This window comes from Phacochoerus africanus, chromosome 5, assembly GCF_016906955.1.
Source record: "Phacochoerus africanus isolate WHEZ1 chromosome 5, ROS_Pafr_v1, whole genome shotgun sequence".
Classification (NCBI taxonomy): Eukaryota; Metazoa; Chordata; class Mammalia; order Artiodactyla; family Suidae; genus Phacochoerus; species Phacochoerus africanus.
In genome coordinates, this window is record NC_062548.1 from 82,050,455 (window position 1) to 82,069,307 (window position 18,853).

The window sequence follows — 18,853 nt, forward strand, 5'->3', positions numbered from 1 at the left end:
ATCCCAGCTTCCTACCTGACCTCTATGTTCTCTTTAGGGGACTCCCCCCCACCCCGACCCTCCACATGTGGAAGTTCCGGGGCCAGGGATGAAACCTGCACCACAGCTGCAGCCCAAGCCACAGAAGTTACAATGTCAGATCCTTAACCCACTGCGCCACCAGGGAAATGAAGTCTGACTTTTTTCTTGACTTTGGTGGATGTGGTTTTTTGCCTCCTTTTCTTCTCATGGAACTCCACCTCCGGCAATATGTACCCCCGCTGACTTCCATTCTGTTTTATACTCAGCTAAATTCTGCCATTCTTGTCCAGACAAAAGACAAAATAACAATAAAAATAACACTTCACTTCCTGTTTAAAATATGCCTTCCATTGTACAAACATTTTATATTTATGATCAAATATAGGTGGGTAAATATGCAACCACCATACATTAATATATAAATATATACTACATATGATTAGTATTATGTAATAGTACACTCTCATATTTTATGTATGTATGTATATAAATGAAATTTCATCTTCAGACCACCATGAGGTAGGTGATATTATCACCTCCTATAATTATACAGATGAAGAAACTGAGGCAAAAGCAGTTGACTTGGCAATATTCATACAGATTGTAAGTGGTCAAATTGGAACTTTAATTCAGGATGTTTTTTGGCAGCACCAATGGCATGTGGAAGTTCCTTGGCCAGGGATGGAGCCTGAGCCATAGCAGTGAAAATGCTGGATCCTTAACCTGCTGCACCTCAAGGGAACTTCCAGGATGTCTGTTTTTTAACTGCTACTGCTATACTACTACTACTAAATAAAGATGATGGAGAGGAGTTAGAGAAAAGATGGCTTGGTGATCTAAGAAAAAAAATTTAAATGCGTGGAGCAGTTGTAATTAGCCATGAGAAGGCAGAAGAAAGAGTCTCCATTGGAGAGAATTGCAAAGGAAGAGGTGCCACCAGAGGATAAAAATCCTCCAATTATTCACACAAGGGGTATTTGTTTTCTCAGATAGGGACAAACTCCTGGAAAGGATAATGCCTGAATTTTTATCAATGGAATTTCACAGACTCTGGCAGGTGGGTGACAGGGAGATTTGAGCCCCTCAAGTGACAGCTCCTAGGCCCTGCCTCAGAAAAGTCCATTCGTCTTGGCAAAGCCCCTCCCACGCATGCACAATGTGCCGTCTCCTGCCGGCTTGAGGCTGGACATCTTGTCAGCCCTGCACACAAAACGAGAACTGTTTCCCCTGCGCGCAGCTGGCGCGCCCTTTCAGCAGGTCCCAGCTGCCCGGAGCCGCGCACGCTGCGGGGCCACGCCTCCGGATGAATATTCATGACGCCTTATGCTCGGAGACCCGGATTTCACAGACTCTAAAAGGTTTAGATAGAGCATAGGGGTTTTTAGATAGGGGTTAGATGGGAGGAGGGAGCTGGGCTTTGTCTGGGCTTGCTTTTTGAAAACTACAAAGAGGAGAGAGCACATGAAAATTGAAGTCCAGAATTGCTAATCTAGGCCAGGTAAGATTTGTTAAGGGAGCTCGCTGCTCCTTGTAGTTTATCAAGTCTTTCAGTGTCCCTCTACAACCACAACCTGCAATTGCTGGTATTTCCCAGACAAACTCTCTTCGTAATACTGGTAAGCATGAAAAGAACCGAGAGTCAGCTGTTAGCAGGGTATTATTAAATGCGTGCTTCTTAACTCTCATACAGGTAAAACTCTGCGTTAACTATGCCCCCTCTCACAAGGGGTCCTGGCAGGTATGTTAATTTGCACATTCTGATGAGCTAATCTATGACGCTTCTATGGGTGTCAGGCTATGTCATAGGCTAGAAACTTTTAAGTCAACTTTTAAAATACGTATACTCTTAGCTCTGGTTGGGCCATAATCAGGGAATTAACCATACCTGTTACCGAACTCAGGTTCAGCTGCTTACCACTAATAAAACGATAATTTGAGAGGCAACTGTCAATACAAAGGAAAGGGGCTTGAAATCAGAAAAGCCCTCAGTCTGGAGAGATGGCAGGCAGAGCCCAACTCTGAAGATTCTGCTCAGCATTGACAGTTTTTAAAGGGAAAAATTGTGTAAGGGGGAACAATCTCAGTGAGTCATGGAGGCAGGACGCTGGATTCTGCATCATTCCCCCTCGATTGCAGGAAGGCTGACTCTCTCTTCAGATGTTATCTTGCCAGAGTCATCTGCCTGCAGGATTGCTTAGGGGGTTGTTGGGAGTAGAGAGCTAGTCATTAAAAAAAAAAAAAAAAATTTTTTTTTTCATTCTTTTTATCTAGGAAAAGAATCAACAGGTTAGACAAGGCATGGTGTGCATTCAGGAGAGCATAAGTCTGGAGTTAGGTTAAATTGCCTAGTGATCTCATTTCTATACTTAGGTTCTTTTAAGGTTAGAAGAGAACAGAAATGGGCCAACAGGAAAAGGGCAAAATAGCTGCCTTCAGTTCCCTTCTGTCGAACATCATTCCACTTCTGTGGGATTAAGGGCAAATATCCATCTTCTGTAACTTCTTCATGCTGCTGTAGGGCACTGTATTCTCAGAATGGAAGATGTCAGCATGGGTCTGTAGCATCTTTGCTGACAGTTTTAGTTTCCCCCTTATATATACAGGCAGAGCAGGTTACAATTATTTTGATATCCTCAAAAATACAGATTATTATGACGATAATGTTAGTCCCATTTTCTCTTGAGGCCGGTTCTTAGAATTGTACTAGCCGTAGGTTCAGTACTGCTCAAACTGAAGAAGCTCGTGTAATGGCTACATTCTGGTTATCATGCAGTTAGTTTTTTTTTTTTTTCTTTTTCTTTTCCATCTGGTGGCAGTTACAGCATCTGTAAAACGACTCAGGAGTGTGCATCAGACATTGAGTCTGTGACTCTATTGTCCTAATCATTAACTGCTTGGTTTTGTACTTGGGGAAGGCCCTGCAGGGTTCTACTTGGTTCTATACTTGCTGATACTCATATTTGGCTTTATTATTTTTATTAACAAAAAAATTTCTCAGCACAGAGCATCTGAAAGAGTAGATAGTACCAAATGCATTTCATTGACTTATAATACAATGTAGGCTTTCCCAAGAGCAGTGACTGTCTTTTGTTGTTGTTGTTGGGGCCGTAAGAGTTCATTTTAGAATTCATTTAACAGAAACTGCGGGAAACTTTGTTCAGTGCATCTATTCCAATAATCTCTCCATTAAAAGAGAGGCTCTGCTTTTTACCTACAAATCGGAAATGGAAGAAATAACTTTTTTGAGAGGAAATTAAAAAAAAAAAACAAGAGAATATGGTATAAAAGCACTTAGCTACTTTATAGGAAGGCAGACTTTCTTTCCCCCAACCCCACTTCCATCCCACAGAGGTGAACACATATGCAGATGACAGGGTAGAGCCACAGTGAGCACCTGTGAGAGCTTATAGGAAGTAGGACCCAGACCAGACAAAGGACACAGACAAATGTCCCAGTAATCGTGGAGTCTAGAATTTATCAACTGATAAACTTGCCATTAATCCCCAGCAAAGTTTCAGATTGGATAGTGAAGCAGGCATCTGGTGAGCGTGTAAAAACAGATGACCACAGGAGTTCCCGTCGTGGCTCAGTGGTTAACGAATCCAACTAGGAACCAGTGGGTTTGATCCCTGACCTTGCTCAGTGGGTTAAGGATCCAGTGTTGCCCTGAGCTGTGGTGTAGGTCGCAGATGCTGCTCGGATCCCGCGTTGCTGTGGCTCTGGCGTAGGCCGGCGGCTACAGCTTGGATTCAACCCCTAGCCTCGGAACCTCCACATGCGGCGGGAGCGGCCCAAGAAAATGGCAAAAAGACAAAAACAAACAAACAACAACAACAAAAAAAGCAGATGACCACAAGGAACCAATGAGAGGTCACCAGGAACTGGTCAGGAAACTGTTTATTTCCTTTTTATTTATTTACTGAAATGAAGTGCTTGACTAGTAGTATATCAGAATGCCCGAAACAAAGAACGTCTTGATAAAGGGACAGCCTATTTATATCCTCCCACCTTTTTTTTTTTTTTTTTCCTGTGATGGATTCAGGTTTCACAGTTATCAGATTGAGCATTTGACAGCCAAAAGAGAATAGACACTAGAAACAGAAAAAACTGAGTTTGAGTCCAGGCTCTGCAAGTTGTTAGCCCTGTAACATTGGGCATCTCTTCAGTCTTAGTTTTCACAATTGCAAAATGGGAATGAATATCTACTTCATAGATATGGAAGAAAGCACAAATAGAGCAGGAGCACAGGTACTCAAGAAAGGGCAGTTATTAAGACACAATTTAAAAGGTAAAAATTCAAATATGAACTCAGAGAGTTCCTGTTTAGGCTCAGCAGGTTTAGAAACTGATGCTGTCTCTCTGAAGATGCAGGTTCAATCAAGTTTCCACCATTGCCACAGTTGCAGCATAGGTCACAGATGCAGCTCAGATCTGGTGTTGCTGTGCCTGTGGGGTAGGTCAGCAGCTGCAGCTCTGATTTGACCCCTAGCCCGAGAATTTCCATATGCCACAGATGGGGCCATAAAAGGAAAACAGAAAACAAATATGAACTCAGAAAAGAGAAGAACTGATTTAAGTAATTCATATAAAAAGAATGTTTTTATATTTACTGAAAGCTCTGTGTTTCAGTAACCAAGTAACATGTTTCAGGTGCAAACTAAAGCTTCTTAATATAAGCATATTTGAGCCAGTAAGAGTCCCAGTTAATTCCAGTCGGTCAGAGCCTGTTTAAATTCTTTGTCCCTTTCTGAGTAGTAAGTGGTAAGTAAAAATTATATAAAATCAGAATGGTGAAGACCCAGAAATCCCAATATCTGAAAAATAATTGAAAGAAATGGTGGTGTTTATCTAGAAGAGATTCCATAATGGCTCTCTCCTCATATTTGAAGAGCTGTCATGCGAAATAGGGTAATAACTTGGTCTGTATAGGTCCAAACAGTAGAACAAATGATTAGAAGTTGCAGTGATAGATTGTGGACTCAACATGTAAACTGTTCAATGTGATCAGCCCTTTTGAAAGACAGCAAGCTCACAATTACTGAAAGTATTCCTGTAGCGGGTAGAGGCCAGCACTCAAAGATAGCAAAAATTATTGCACTGGAAAAGAGAGCGGCCTGAACTTAGATTAGAGTTAGTAATATACCACATACATGCCACCGCTCCAAATGGTGGCAGGCATGACTAATCAATGAAAGCTCTTTATCCCCCCTGAGCGAAACTCAGCCTGACAGTCCTTTTCGATGCAGTGCTCCGGAGCCATCACCACCATTTCATCAGAGTTGACAGCCCACCCAATTCATAATCCCTTAGAGTCTCTAAGATCCAATCACTTAGGCATTTCCTCCATAGTATAACTATAAAACATGCCTGTAAATTAACTAGAAAGGGAGCCACAGTTAAGTACAAAAATGTTCCCGGTATCTTTGTATGTGTGTGTGTTAAATGCCTGTATGTGTACCCTGGTGTTCTGTATGTGTGGATATTACATAGAGGCCATGGTCCTACCTTAAAATAGGAATCACGTGAGGAAAATAACTCGGGCATAAAAGCCCTTTACTAGTGAATCCCAGTGGGGACATGCCAGTAGTTAATGACACTGCTTTATGAATAGCCACCCATTTCTTCTCTACAAAATTCAAACCTTTTACCTTATCCCACCCCTTATAAAATTTCAAATTCATTTTGTTAAGTTGTAGCCTTTGGGACATCAGGGGCAGGTTGATATAAAAAGAATTTGAAAGGTTGGCAGATAGGGTTGGAGTACCTAGTAGTCTCTCAAGGGAGAATTATATTGTTAAGCAGAAGTAACCATAGAGAGGTCAGTGAGAGACTAAATTACAATAGTCAAAAATACAGCAAACTCAGAGTCCATCCCAATGGATGCACAGCAGTTGAAGCTGCAAGAGACAGTAGTTGAAGCCAGGTGGATAGTAGGTCACATTCTGGCTCCCCAGCTAGAAATTAAGAGGAACAAAGAACCCAGTCTAACTCCCAAAGAGAGGAAAATAGATGCAAAGACAATCCTTTGGAGAAAAGATAATCTTTTCAATAAATAGTGCCACAATAACTGGATATCTATATGCAAAACGTAACATCCCTCAATCCATACTTCTCACCATATTTCAAAAATTAACTCGAAATGAATCATAGACCTAAATATAAGACCTAACAGCATAAACCTTCTTGAAGTTTTCTTTTTCAAAAAGGTTATACTATTTAAATTTTTGAAGTGAGTCCATTAAAAAATATGTACAAGTAAGTAAGAGTATGTACAAGTGGGGTGTATATATGCAAAAATGAAGGTGGCATCCACCACTGCTTTTTGCCACACTGCCTCCAAGGGCTGGGGAGGGTAGCCTAGCCTCATCCAGGCAGGGTGGTGTTGAATGCCGAATTCTAGTCTCAGGCAGAAAGTCAGCATGCAAACTAGGAAACTCTCCTGGAACCTTGTCATGCAGATGTTGGAAATTCTGTCGGAAGATGGTGAGGGGAACCCAGAATTCCCCAAATCCCAGGATCTCTAGTTTAGGTGGCAGGAACATGAATCTTAGATGCTGCTAGTCATGCTCTTGTGGTGACTTTTCAGTAGCCTGGCCTGACAAAGTGGGCTCAGCTGGGAAGGCCAGAACCTGAGAAATAAAGCTATCAGTACCTGCAGCTAAGTGAGCTCAGAAAGGCAGAACTGAGCATTGCTCATCTCATGGCTTAAATTCCTAGACGTGAGATTAGAACACCAATTATAACATCTTGCTCTATCAGGAATAAAGTCCAATATGTCAAGAATTATAAAACAAGTATGCAGCAAATATTGTAAGGGACTTCCCCATCCCACCAGGTGATACTCTAAGAAAGTAATAAAATATTCCTCCCTTCTTGACCCTTAAAATTCTTAGAAAGGCAATACATTGTAAAGCTTAAAAGCATTAGCTATGGTGTCAGGTTGCCTGGGTTTGAATCCCAGCTCTGTCTCCAATTAGATTGTAAGCTTGGCCTGGTGTCTTAAGCTCTCTGAACCTTACTTTCTTATTCTGCAAAATGTGGATGATAAAAATCCTCCCAGAGATTAGATGAAAATGCATGTGAAGGTGTTTGTTTCTTGGTGCATTTAGCACAGAGTAAGCACTCAGAGTTGGGAGTGGACTTGAAGAACATCTGAGACCTCTTCTCTGTTGTCCTAGTAGAGCAAGACCCAGAGACACTGATGACCTACCTAACATCCCATAGCTAATTAGAAAAGCTAGACTTGCTTTTCAAAAACTGAAGCCCTGTCATTTTTCATTTAATTTCCTTTTCTCTCACAGTGGTTGGGATCATTTCCCTGGTACCTCCTCTTCTTCTGCCAGGCTTAGAACAACTTGCACCATATTTTGCTCTGATTTTCCATGGCTTCATTATGACCCTACATTCTTTTAGCACTCCTACATTGTGAAAACCGAACACCATCTGTCATTTGATCAGTGTACAACAATCCCTCAAGTGCTTAGTAAATGCCTTTTCTATGAAGCATCCTTTCCTTGTAAGCATAATGCAGTGTTATAATTTAACTTTGAAGATCCACTCAGGAGAGAAGGGATGATAAAACAGGTCCATACATAAACATCTCCCTGCCACCCCCTACCCCACTCCCGTAGCATGACTATAAATACACCAAGATAAGCCCTTCATGAGCTAACAACAAAGTACCTGATGATCTTCCACTTCCAGGCTTGTAAGAGCCCTTCTCTCAGAAAGATAAGATGGTGCATTGGTTTCTACATCATCTCTTTATATAATGGGTATAAACTATTATCCCCCAAAAGATCGTGTAATCACACAGACTAATCCAGGTGGAAATCTCCTTTGCCCTCTGATTTTCTCAAAGTCTATAGGGTCGAGTCATCAACCACAGCAGGTTTTACTAATAACAGCTCACCAGAAGGACATGCTATTTGGAAATTAGGTCACATCTTAGGGCTTTCTGCCAGACTCACACACAGGAATAGTAATATCATTGCCAGAAGTATCTTTGAACACAAAGAACAGTGACAGATAATGTTCTCCTGGGGAATGCTGAATGGCTGGATTCCTTATAGGGGCTCTTGGAGTAGAAGTTTCCTGACAAAAATAAAGGGGTTGAAGGGAATGCTTTCAATGTCTGCCTTTCCAAAATAGACAGCTTCTCTGTCCATTTTCTTATTATATTTATAGTCCCTGTGACTAAAATGCCTGGCACGGAGTTGGGGATTAAAACTTGTGGAATAGAGGAATGAACCATCTCTTTCCTATCTCATCCTCTGTTAGCCTGTCGCCACATTGCTTCAGAGAAACACATAAATAAGGACAAACTTTCCCAGTGAAGAGCTCAGACTCTCCCTCTGGGTTCCATTCCTGATGTTTGTGGGACATTTGGTCAGCCCATCATGTTCTCAAGTGGCCTTTGAGTGCTCAGCACACTGCGTTGTCACACCACCTGTCCTTCCTACCTTGGAGGCGGATGCCTTTAAAATCCAGCTCCATGTAACAGCTGGGAGCATGACAGAAGTGTAGAATCTCAGGTCTCACCCCAGAATCAGAATCTGCATTTTAACAGAGCTCCCAGGAGACTCATGCACATTTTCAATTTTGAAATATAAGGCCTGCTTGAATGATGGGTCCTCCAAACACCAGCTTCCCATTGGTCTCTTGAGAGGTGTAGCCTCAGAGTGCATTTCGAGTAGAAAGTGATTTTGAGAAGGGAAAGAAAGACTTCTAGTGCTTGCAAATTGACAACAGTCGTTAGATATGTGGTAAGGGACAGAGCCATCTGCCTTAGGGGACCAAGGCTCACAGTGGGCACAGGCAAGCAAGCCATACTCACTTCTGTACATCTCAGCAAGACTTTGAAACTATCCAGGCCTCTTGCTATTTTTCTTCTGTGTGTTTCATGAAAACAATTGCCAAAGCACTTCGGAACTTAAAATTACAACTGATTGTCTAGATGTCTATTAAGAGAATAAAGCTCCTTAGGGGGCACAAATTTCCATTCCAGAAGAAATCAATAGAAAATTTTAATCTGTCAGTGATAAATCATTATATGTATTGATTTCCATGGCTTTTAGGGCTCTTAGCAGGAACCAAGGAAAGGCTAATCTTTCTGGAATGCGTGTGTACTTGGAGCATAGCCCCAGGGAGCAAGGAGCTTGCCTGTTAGTTAAGAGTGTGTTATAAACAAATTATAGGCAAAAATTCCTTTAACATGATAGAATTCTCCATTTCAGCAACTCTTTAGCATTTTATAAGGCAGACAATACCAGGGATGGAACAAATGTTTAACAGCCATCTGCTTTGCATGCACAATTGGACAGACCAATTCACATGCCGAATGGTACTTTAGTCTTTCTTTTAAAATACTGCCAGCAGCCTGGTTCATTGAAATCTTTTCTTTCAGTACAAACTGGAAAAAAAGGGCCATACCACTTTTCTACTGGTTCTGTTTTAAGAGAGGATACACAACTGATAAAGAATGAGAGAAAATACTGGAAACCCCATGATATACTTTCCTTAGAAGACTTTCACCTCCATATATTTATTCATGGAGTTCCCACTGCCTACATGCTCCCCCACCCAGCTCCACTGGTTAAAATCCTGCTTATTCTTCACAGAATTCCTCTGTATAACCTTCTCAGAGCTTATATCTTAGAGTTCTCTTTGTTTCCTTTGGGTTCTCACAGCAAGTTATGCGATCTAGTACACCATGGAACTCTTTCTGCCTTACCTTAGCCTTATCTGGCTTGCTTTATCTCTACGGCTACACTGCATGCTTCGTTAGAGCTAAGCCGTATTCATCCTGTGGCTTTCCATCTAGCACAGAGCTTGACACATTGTGTGTAGTCCCTAAGTCATTTTTGATTTGAACAAATGAGGGTTTATTGAGTTCTCATTATCCAGTATCTCATAGACCAGTGTGAACACAGAGCAATCAATGAGAAAGAGCAAATATTAGGGGAAAAGCAATGGGACTCCATTAAGGTCTTAATTCTCTTTGTCAACCACTCAAAAATATTTAACTAGCACCTGTGGCATACTTGGAAAGAGGATATTATAAAACAAGGAGGAAGAAGTTACTGTCAGGTTATAAAGGCAAAATTTTCAGGGCAAGTAAAAGGTACAACTATGAAGCAGGAAAAGTTTCCATCATCTTTCCTATACCATCTGTCCCCCTCCCTCTGATTTCCTCCTGTCTTCAGTTTCTCATCTCCTTTGCTATGTCTCTGTATGTGCATCTAGTGTAATTCTTATCATTCCATATTATAATTAAGTCAGGAAATTAGGTTTGAGCCTGGGCCATAGTTGGGGTTCTAGTGTATCTATTTCCCACCAGTGACCCTAGGACCAGGCCTAAATTCTTTTCTTTCTTTCTCCTCCCCCCCCCCCTCATTTTAAAAAGTTTTATTGAAGCACACTTGATTTACAATGTTGTGATAATTTCTGCTGTACAACAGAGTGATTCAGTTACATGTATACACATATCAATTCTTTCATAGATTCTTTACCCATATAGGTTATCATGAATATTGGGTAGAGTTTCCTATGCTACAACAGGTCCATGTTGACCATCCATTATGCTGTTCACAACAGTGTGCATATGCCAATCTCAAACCCCCAATCCATCCCTCCACACCCTTCCCCCATCCCTTTGTAACCATAAGTTTGTTTTTGAAGGCTATGAGTCTGTTTCTGTTTTGTAAATAAGATCATTTGTATCAATTTTTAGATTCCACATGTAAGTAATATTATATGATATTTGCCTTTGTCTGACTTAATTTCATTTTAGTATGATAATCTCTAGGTCTATCCATGTTGCTGCAACTGGTATTTTTTCATTCTTTTTTATGGCTCAGTAATATTCCATTGTATATACGTACCACATCTTTTTTTATCCATTTCTCTGTCAATGGGCATTTAGGTTGCTTCCATGTCTTGGCTATTGCAAATAGTGCTTCAGTGAACATACTGTGCATGTGGTCCTTTCAAAATATGGCTTTCTCTGGATATATGTGCAAGGGTGAGATTGATGGGTCATATGGTAGTTCTATTTTTAATTTTTTTGAGGAGGCCTGAGTTCTTAAAGAAAGGAGCTGAGAGAAAATCTGAAAAAGGCTATGATCACCAAGGACTTTGGAAGAGAAAGGGCATTAGGATCCAGAAGACAAAAGGTAGCCCCCAGTGAGGGTAGAGGCATTGTCCCCATCTCTGCATGGGAGACAGCTGAAATGTGAACCAAGCATGAGGGGCAACTGACTGAGCTTGAGAAGAAAATATAGTCTCAGTCCCTCTCCTGGCCCATTTTGCTCCTGTCTTTTAGCTCTACCTTTGCTTACTGGCTTAAACTTGCCTCTTCTTTTTGAAGCATGTCAGTCTGGAAAACTGAGTACTAAGAATTCTCTACTCTGAACCTGTTCTAGAGACACTGGCTGCCAGTCAGGCTGCCTACTGCAGAGATTTATCCCCTGTTAAATTGTTTCCTAAAATTTTTGAAAACAGCATGAAAAAGCTTTAAACAAATACAACACAGTATTTTTTTCCTCCACCATTAAGGAAACATTTTGAAAGTCAAAACAACAACAACAACAACAAAAAACCCAGACACCTGGCATCCTTGAAGCTCGAGAGCAGCAGAGATCAACAGGGGAGACCTGAAATAGAAATGCCCAAGTGGTCGGTGTGGGAGCCCATGTCAAAAGCCTGGTAGGAGGCTACATTCCCACATATGTAAGTGGGGCAATGCTTGTGAAATTTGGGTTATTTGTCTTAGGAGGACCATATTTATACTCATGGACTGGTGAAGCCTGGGCAAATTTGCGTTACATGATAACTCATTTACTTACTTTCTCCCTTTTTAAACTAAGAACACATTGATAATAAGGCCTTTATCTCACCAGCTGCTAGAAGAGTTAAAAGTCTGTATTAGGCATAGCTGGGTACTTAATAATTATCTGAGAAAGAAAGGGGAGGGGGGAGAAAACACTTGATTGCAAATATTTAAGATGGGGTTTTTTTTTTTTTCTGCAAGTGGCACGAATTTATTCAGAGCCAAGTCTGGTGACAATGTGATAGATCTCCATCAACATCAGATTTTAAATAAAGTGGGGAGATTGGAGGAATTCCAAAGATACTTTGAGAAATGGCAGCATTATTGGACTATAACTTTTCATTGCAACTGCATTTAACAAAATACATTGGATGTCTGAGCAGTGGCACGTGTGCCAAAATGTTTTAGTTACTTTATAGTCACACCTCATGTGTCAAGTGCTAGATTGTGTGTTATTGATCATAAGGCCTGCAGGAATTCAAAAAAGAGCTCATTATCAGGGAAAGTTCTCATCTGCCAGATTTTAAAAAGAATCAGTATTACAATCTTGTCACTAAAATCCTCAACTTAAGAAAGAGACAATCAAAAGGAAGAGGTAACATAAAACTGATCAGCATCTCAACCAAAAAATAAAAAATAAAAAAGGTAAGATTATTAAAGGAGTACCCAAAGTGAAAATCTAAAAAGAATGATGAAGATGCTTTTGTTTACAAATACCAGAAATAAAGTCTGGCTGGTTTAAGTAACAGAGAAAACTTAATAGAGGGATAATGACAGAGCCCTATTCAGCCAGTTCACCTTATAACCATGCTACATGTTTCTGGTTGGTTGGTGCTTATGCTGTACCCTTTGTTAAATGTTTTGGCTATCTGCTCCTTATACTAGGGATCATCATGGACTGACAGTGAGGTGCACCTGGCCCTCAGAAATGAACTCGAACCCATGTATCATATATGGGAGTTTGGGCAACAAGTACCAGAAACTGTGACTCAAACTGGCTTATACCAGGGGTTAACAAATGACAGCCTGCAGGTGGGTCACCTGTTTTACTGAAAACACATTCAGATCCATTCATACATGTATTTCCTAAGGCTGCTTTAAGAGCACCAATGGCAGAGTGGATTTGTTGTGACCAAGACCTTATAGCCTGCAATTCTTGAGATTTTTACTATCTGGCCCTTCAAGAAAAAAACCTTGATGACCCCCAACTTCTATAGTAGGTCATTTATTATTTAATATATTTGATTCAGTTCTGGGTGGGCTCAAAAATGCCATCCAAAACTCCACTTTTTTTAGAATTCATCTTGCTCCGTCTTCGATATTTCCCTCATCCCAGTATGGTTACCCTCATGGTGGCAAGGGAGGGGACAGTGGCAGCCAGGACTATGTGTTTGCTTATTCATGTCCAGCCAGAGAAGGAGTAACTTCCTGCTTCCCCCCAGACGTGATTTTCAGATTGGGCCAATTTAAAAAGCTTGCCCCTCACTGAATCAAAACAGTTGCCAGAGGATTGTCATGCCAATCCACAACTGCCATGTCCTCTAAGGATGAGGGCAGTGGGGGAGGCGGGAACATCAGCATTGCTTAGAAAGGAGAAAGTGGAGAGTGGATGTTAAGGAAGCAAGCACAGTGCTGAGATAACCAGGCATCAGAGCGCTTTGGGGAACCTAAAATCTTCTCTGCCTCCATCCCTGAATCTCTTCTCTCTTTGACTCTGATTCATTGTTCTTTCTCATCACAGCCTGTTTTCTACATCTCCAACTCATGGTGGAAAACAAAGCTGCCAATGGCTCATATACTTACTATTATGGTCCTAGAATTCGAAGAGACTAATCTCTTTTTCTCATTTTTTAATTTTCAGGTTCCTGGGGAAAGATTTTGATTGGCCCAAGCTGGGTTAAGGGCTCATCCTTCAATCAAAGGTGAGTTCTAGAGCTTGGAAACTCTCCCCAAGTGGATGGTGGCAGAGAGAGGGTCAATTTTAGAAAACATTGTCAGGCAGATGAGCCAAAAGATGTCTGCTACAGAATGTTTATTTCTTCGTGTCAGATTCAGTAGTCCAATATTTTCCATTATAGGTGATTTTGTACAGGAGAATTCGTTTTCATTTTGAGAAACATAGACCCCCCCCCCAAAAAAAAGGGCAGTCATTTTAACCAGATAATTTATCTTTCTTTTATATAAAGCTGCAAAGGTAGACAAGCTGGTATGACATTTCTGCCCACTCCTTTACTGTGTTGCTCATGTCTTCATGGTCCAAGGTGGTGGTGAGCCCCTACTGGCATGCCACAATTGTAGCAGCAGGATGAAGGAAGCGACAATGAAGGGACAGAGGTATACACCAACTGTCACTTAAGGAAAGTTCTAGAAATTGCCATATAAAATTTCCACCCAGTCCCTCAGAGGGAAACTGGAAAATAGACTTTTTTTTTCAGGCTAGTGATATGCCCAGCTTAAAAATCAGGGGTTCTATGACTAGAGAAGAAAGGAGAGCACATGTTAAGGGAAAAATAGCATTGTGATCCAAGTCTTTTCATAGTGATTATTCATTTTTAGAACACTTAGGCTTTTAAGCTAAAAGGGCTTCTTTTTAACTCAGAAAGAAAAAAAAAGCCCTCATTAAGAAACATGAAGGAGGGTCTATAATACAACTCATGTCTTATACTCCCATAATTGAAATTTAAATGCATTAAAGTTACAGAAAAATATACTAAACACAGCCATTGTTTCTTGTGCATGTAGGGTCTTTGAATAAAGGCAATGCTGTGTCTTCATGAAGAACTGTCTCCCAGACTATTACAACCAGTTCATGTCATTTTAGATAAAATTCTGTGGAATTCTGTAACTGTTAAGGATTAGCATCCCTTAAATTTAGACTCAAACTTAGAAACACGAACTGCTGAAAAGCTATTATTTAAGCCCGGGAAGCTTCTCCCACTGGCCAAGCTATCAAGGTGGAAATATACAAAATGACCAGGTCTATTTCCTCAGCTGGAAAACGGGTTCCCAGTTCCACTTGCTGCGGCAATAGCTTGAGAGGCTTCATCAAAAGATGTGTAACTTGCCTTTCAAATTATGATTGATGGGCCTATCCTTTTCATAGCCAGTTTCCATGGAAAGGAGATTGAAATCATATTTTCCATACCGCCGTGGTCTGTCCTTAATGGTGACTATTCAAGCCTGACTCAGTCCATTTACATTGAGAAAAGAAATAACAAAGCTTAGATCTCTTGCTTGTGACTGAATGGGGAATAGAAACAGGTATTTTTTAGTACCTGAAAAGTTCCACCCAAACCAAGCTTTGTTGCACAGGGTGTGCCAGCATTCAGGGCAACACCCTTCCTGCAGTCAGGGAACACAAGATCGTGTACTCAAGTATTATTTGGTGACAAGAATAGAGCATTATTCTGAGTAATAAAGTGTTATTCAAATTCTACAAAAGTATATACATGCTGTAACATGGTGATTATTCTAAGAAAGAGTGTTTAATTTAGAAGTTACCTAACCTTTTTGGTTTCTATTTTTGATGACATTTGTAGTCTAAATTAGCAATAAACCTGTGTCTCTCAGGCTTTCCATCAGACTCCAAACCTGATGCACAATTTTATTTTAGGATCAGCAGCCCCTTTATGAGGGCTCAGTCTGTCTCAGAGATTTAAGGCCCATCTAGGCTCAGGTCATCTGCAGACAAAGAATGGAGAAGCAAAGGAATTATCTTCATACAAAGCAGAAAAATGACAATATCACTATTGGACTGACATCCTAGAGTTCTGGGTAGGAGAGGAAGTCACAGAGTGGCTGATGTTTGCCAAGTGTTAGGACTTTGGCCTCTCCCTGTGAACTAACAAAATGCCCATAGCATAGCATGAGTCCTAATACCAACAGGTGCTTGAAAAATTATTGCCAAAAATGAATTAATAAGTGGATTTGCAGAGCATCTAAAACTTAGATAAGTACAACTAACCCTGGAATATTTTTTTTCCTCCATCTTTACTTTTGTCCTGAGCCCTGAGGCGGTTAGGGGCAGGTATCAAGTCTTGTCAACTGACATTAGATTGATTGTTTTGTTGGTTCACATATGATCACAACAGTAAGATGGAATTATGGGTAATTTTCAATTGTCTAAACTTCCTATAATGTTATCATATTCCTCTACTACTTTTAATTTAAAAAATATAACATGAATTTCAAGCCCTAGTATTAAAAATTGAGTGACAAATTTTGATCTATCCAAAGTTACTTTAAGTAATAGAACTGCCATTATAAGTGATAAACAGTTGCTTTTTAAAAAATATAAATCAGTTATTTAATCATAATAACAGATACTATCTGTCATGTGCATAACACAGTTATAGCAAATCCACTTAAGGCTTCCCTGCAGTAGGGAAAAGGGCATGGGTGGAAACTAGAGAATAAAAGAGCCTTTATTTTAGGCCTTCCATTGAGAAAGACAGTGAGATGAATGACTTTATTTTAACCTCTGTACCCACTATGTGGTCACTTATTAATGACACTTACCAGAAAACACTCGTAAGGCAACCTCAGAAATTTTGTCATTAGTACATGTAGTCTTCCTCATACTACTGAGAAAAGTACTTCATGAAATGTCTCAAAAAGGGAAGTTATTAAAATAAACATGTAACAGCTATGGTGGCCATCAGACCTAGACCAATGACGTCATTGCTTTTACCCACAAACCAACTTGCTGTCAGAAACCATCCCACTTTCAGCTGAGAAACCAGGTCACATGAATTTAAGGCCCTTAACAGTTTAACCGTTCTATGAATACCATGAGGCCTGTCCAGAAGGAAACTGTGCATATGGCCATCCAAAGACAATATGGAATAAATATTGATGAGTTGTTTTGACCATGAACCCTGATAATTTTTCTCTCTTTTTTTTTTTTAGGGCTGTACCTGTGGCATATGGAGGTTCCCAGGCTAGGGGTTGAAATCAGAGCTGCAGCTGTCAGCCTACACCACAGCTCACAGCAATGCCAGATCCTTAACTCACTAAGTAAGGCCAGGAATTGAACCACCATCCTCGTGGATATTAGTCAGGTTCATTACTGCTGAGCCACAACAGGAATTCTCCCTGATAAGTCTAACTTTCAGCTAGATGCCTTTCTGTTTTCTTCCTAGCAGAAATACTCAGGTTATTTGAGTATTTAAAAGGAGGCTTACCGGGAGTTCCTGTCATGGCTCAGTGGAATCAGAATCTGACTAGCATCCGTGAGGACACAGGTTCGATCCCTGATCTTGCTCAGTGGGTTAAGGATCTGGTGTTGGTATGGCTATGGCGTAGGCCAGCAGCTACAGCTCCAATTCGACCCCTAGCAGGAAACCTCCATATGCTGTGGGTGTAGCCCTAAAAGACGACCAAAAAAAAAAAAAAAGGTTTACCAAAAAAGAAGGGATAGAAGGACAAAATGTGTTATTAAGTTCTTCAAAAGCAAAAGTTAAAGTGAATAAGCTGTTGTGAGTGCTTTTAGTATATAAGTCTGTGAAGGCGTATGCTCATTTCTGTCATCAGAAAGTAAGAGATAAAAATCCCTTTAAAAATCATTGAATCAACATAGATGTGATCTTTATAGACATTTCTCATTTTTATCACTTCCGTCACTGAAGATTTGAATTTTCATTCACTTAAAAATATTTACTAATTTCCCATCAGGTGGCTGACACTGATCTGGTGCTTAGAATACATCGGTGAACAAAATAAACAGATCCCTGTCCTTATGGAGACTACATTATAGGTGGGAGACAGAAAATAATCCACAGACACAATAAATAAGTAATTTCAGTAGACATTAGAAGGGATAAATGTTATGGAAAATGGAAACATTAAACCAGGTTAAGATGATCAGGAGTGCTGGGTGTGGAGAAGGAAGGCAAGTCCAGTTTACACAGAGGGCAGGTGGCCCCATTAGGAAGGTGAAAAACTAGGGACCATATGAGGAAGGTGAGGGGGTGAGCCATGTGGTTATCTGGGGAAAGCTTTCTGGGCTGAAGGTCTGGGGTGTTTGAGGAACAGCAAGGAAACCAGCCTGGCTGAGGGGGATGAGTCAAGGTGAAGTAAGCAGGAGCTGAGACCAGAGAGGTGATAGGGAAGCAGATCATTTGGGTTGTGTAGGCCTTTGCGGGAACTTGTATTATTCTCAGTGAAATAGGACACCATTATGACGCTTTTGAGCAGAAGAGAGGCATGATCTGACTTTATTTTTTAAGTCTCCTTCTGACTAAGTTCTTGAGATTAGCCTGTAGTAGAAGCAAAGGGCAAGCGTAGACACAGGGTGACTTGTTAGGAAGTAGATGGCACAACCTCACTCCCGGGGTTATCTAGAGAACACTCTTAATTTGAAAAGATACATGCACCCCTATGTTCATAGCAACACTATGCGCAACAGCCAAGGCATGGAAGCAACCTAAGTGTCCATCAACAGAGGAATGGATTAAGAAGATGTGTACACGTCTACAATGGAAAATATATACATATATTCTTATATATATTCTTATATCTATATATAAACTGAATCACCTTGCTATACAGCAGAATTAATGCAACTTGGTAAATCAACTGTATGTCAATATAATTTTTAAAAAACAAAGTAATGGAAATTATTCAAAAGAGAGATGACAGTGGCTCAGACCAAGACAGTACAGATGTAGGTGGTGAAAAGTGGTTGGATTCCAAATGTGTTTTGAAGGAGGAGCTACAAAGATTTGGATGGGAGAAAAGAAACAGGGAAGAGTCAGGGATGACTTGAAAGTTTTTGGTTGGTCAGAACAATTAAGGCTAGAGTTACCGTCCATTGAGGAAGTGAGGCTGCAGATGGAGCAGGCTTTTAAAGGAACATGGAGTTCCAGTTTGGACTTGGTAAGTCTGAGATGTCATGTTGGTATTTGGATAAAGGTCTGGAGTTCAGGAGAGGAGTCAGAGCTGGAGATACAGTTTTGGCAGCACATTGATAGTGTTTAAGGAATGTGAAACTGGGTGAGATCA

General features: G+C 40.6%; 1 long non-coding RNA gene across 2 annotated transcripts in view; it reads left to right on the top strand.

Moving 5' to 3' along the window:
• Nucleotides 1–1,355: 1,355 nt before the first annotated feature.
• Nucleotides 1,356–18,853, top strand: part of LOC125128020 (uncharacterized) — a 46,593-nt gene continuing 29,095 nt past the window's right edge. The window contains exons 1-2 of one of the 2 annotated variants that reach the window (XR_007135118.1): nucleotides 1,356–1,519; nucleotides 13,713–13,773. This is a non-coding gene — a long non-coding RNA (uncharacterized LOC125128020). Of the gene's footprint in view, nucleotides 1,520–11,008; nucleotides 11,752–13,712; nucleotides 13,774–18,853 lie in introns of those variants that run through there. The other variant, XR_007135119.1, reaches the window with a different exon arrangement.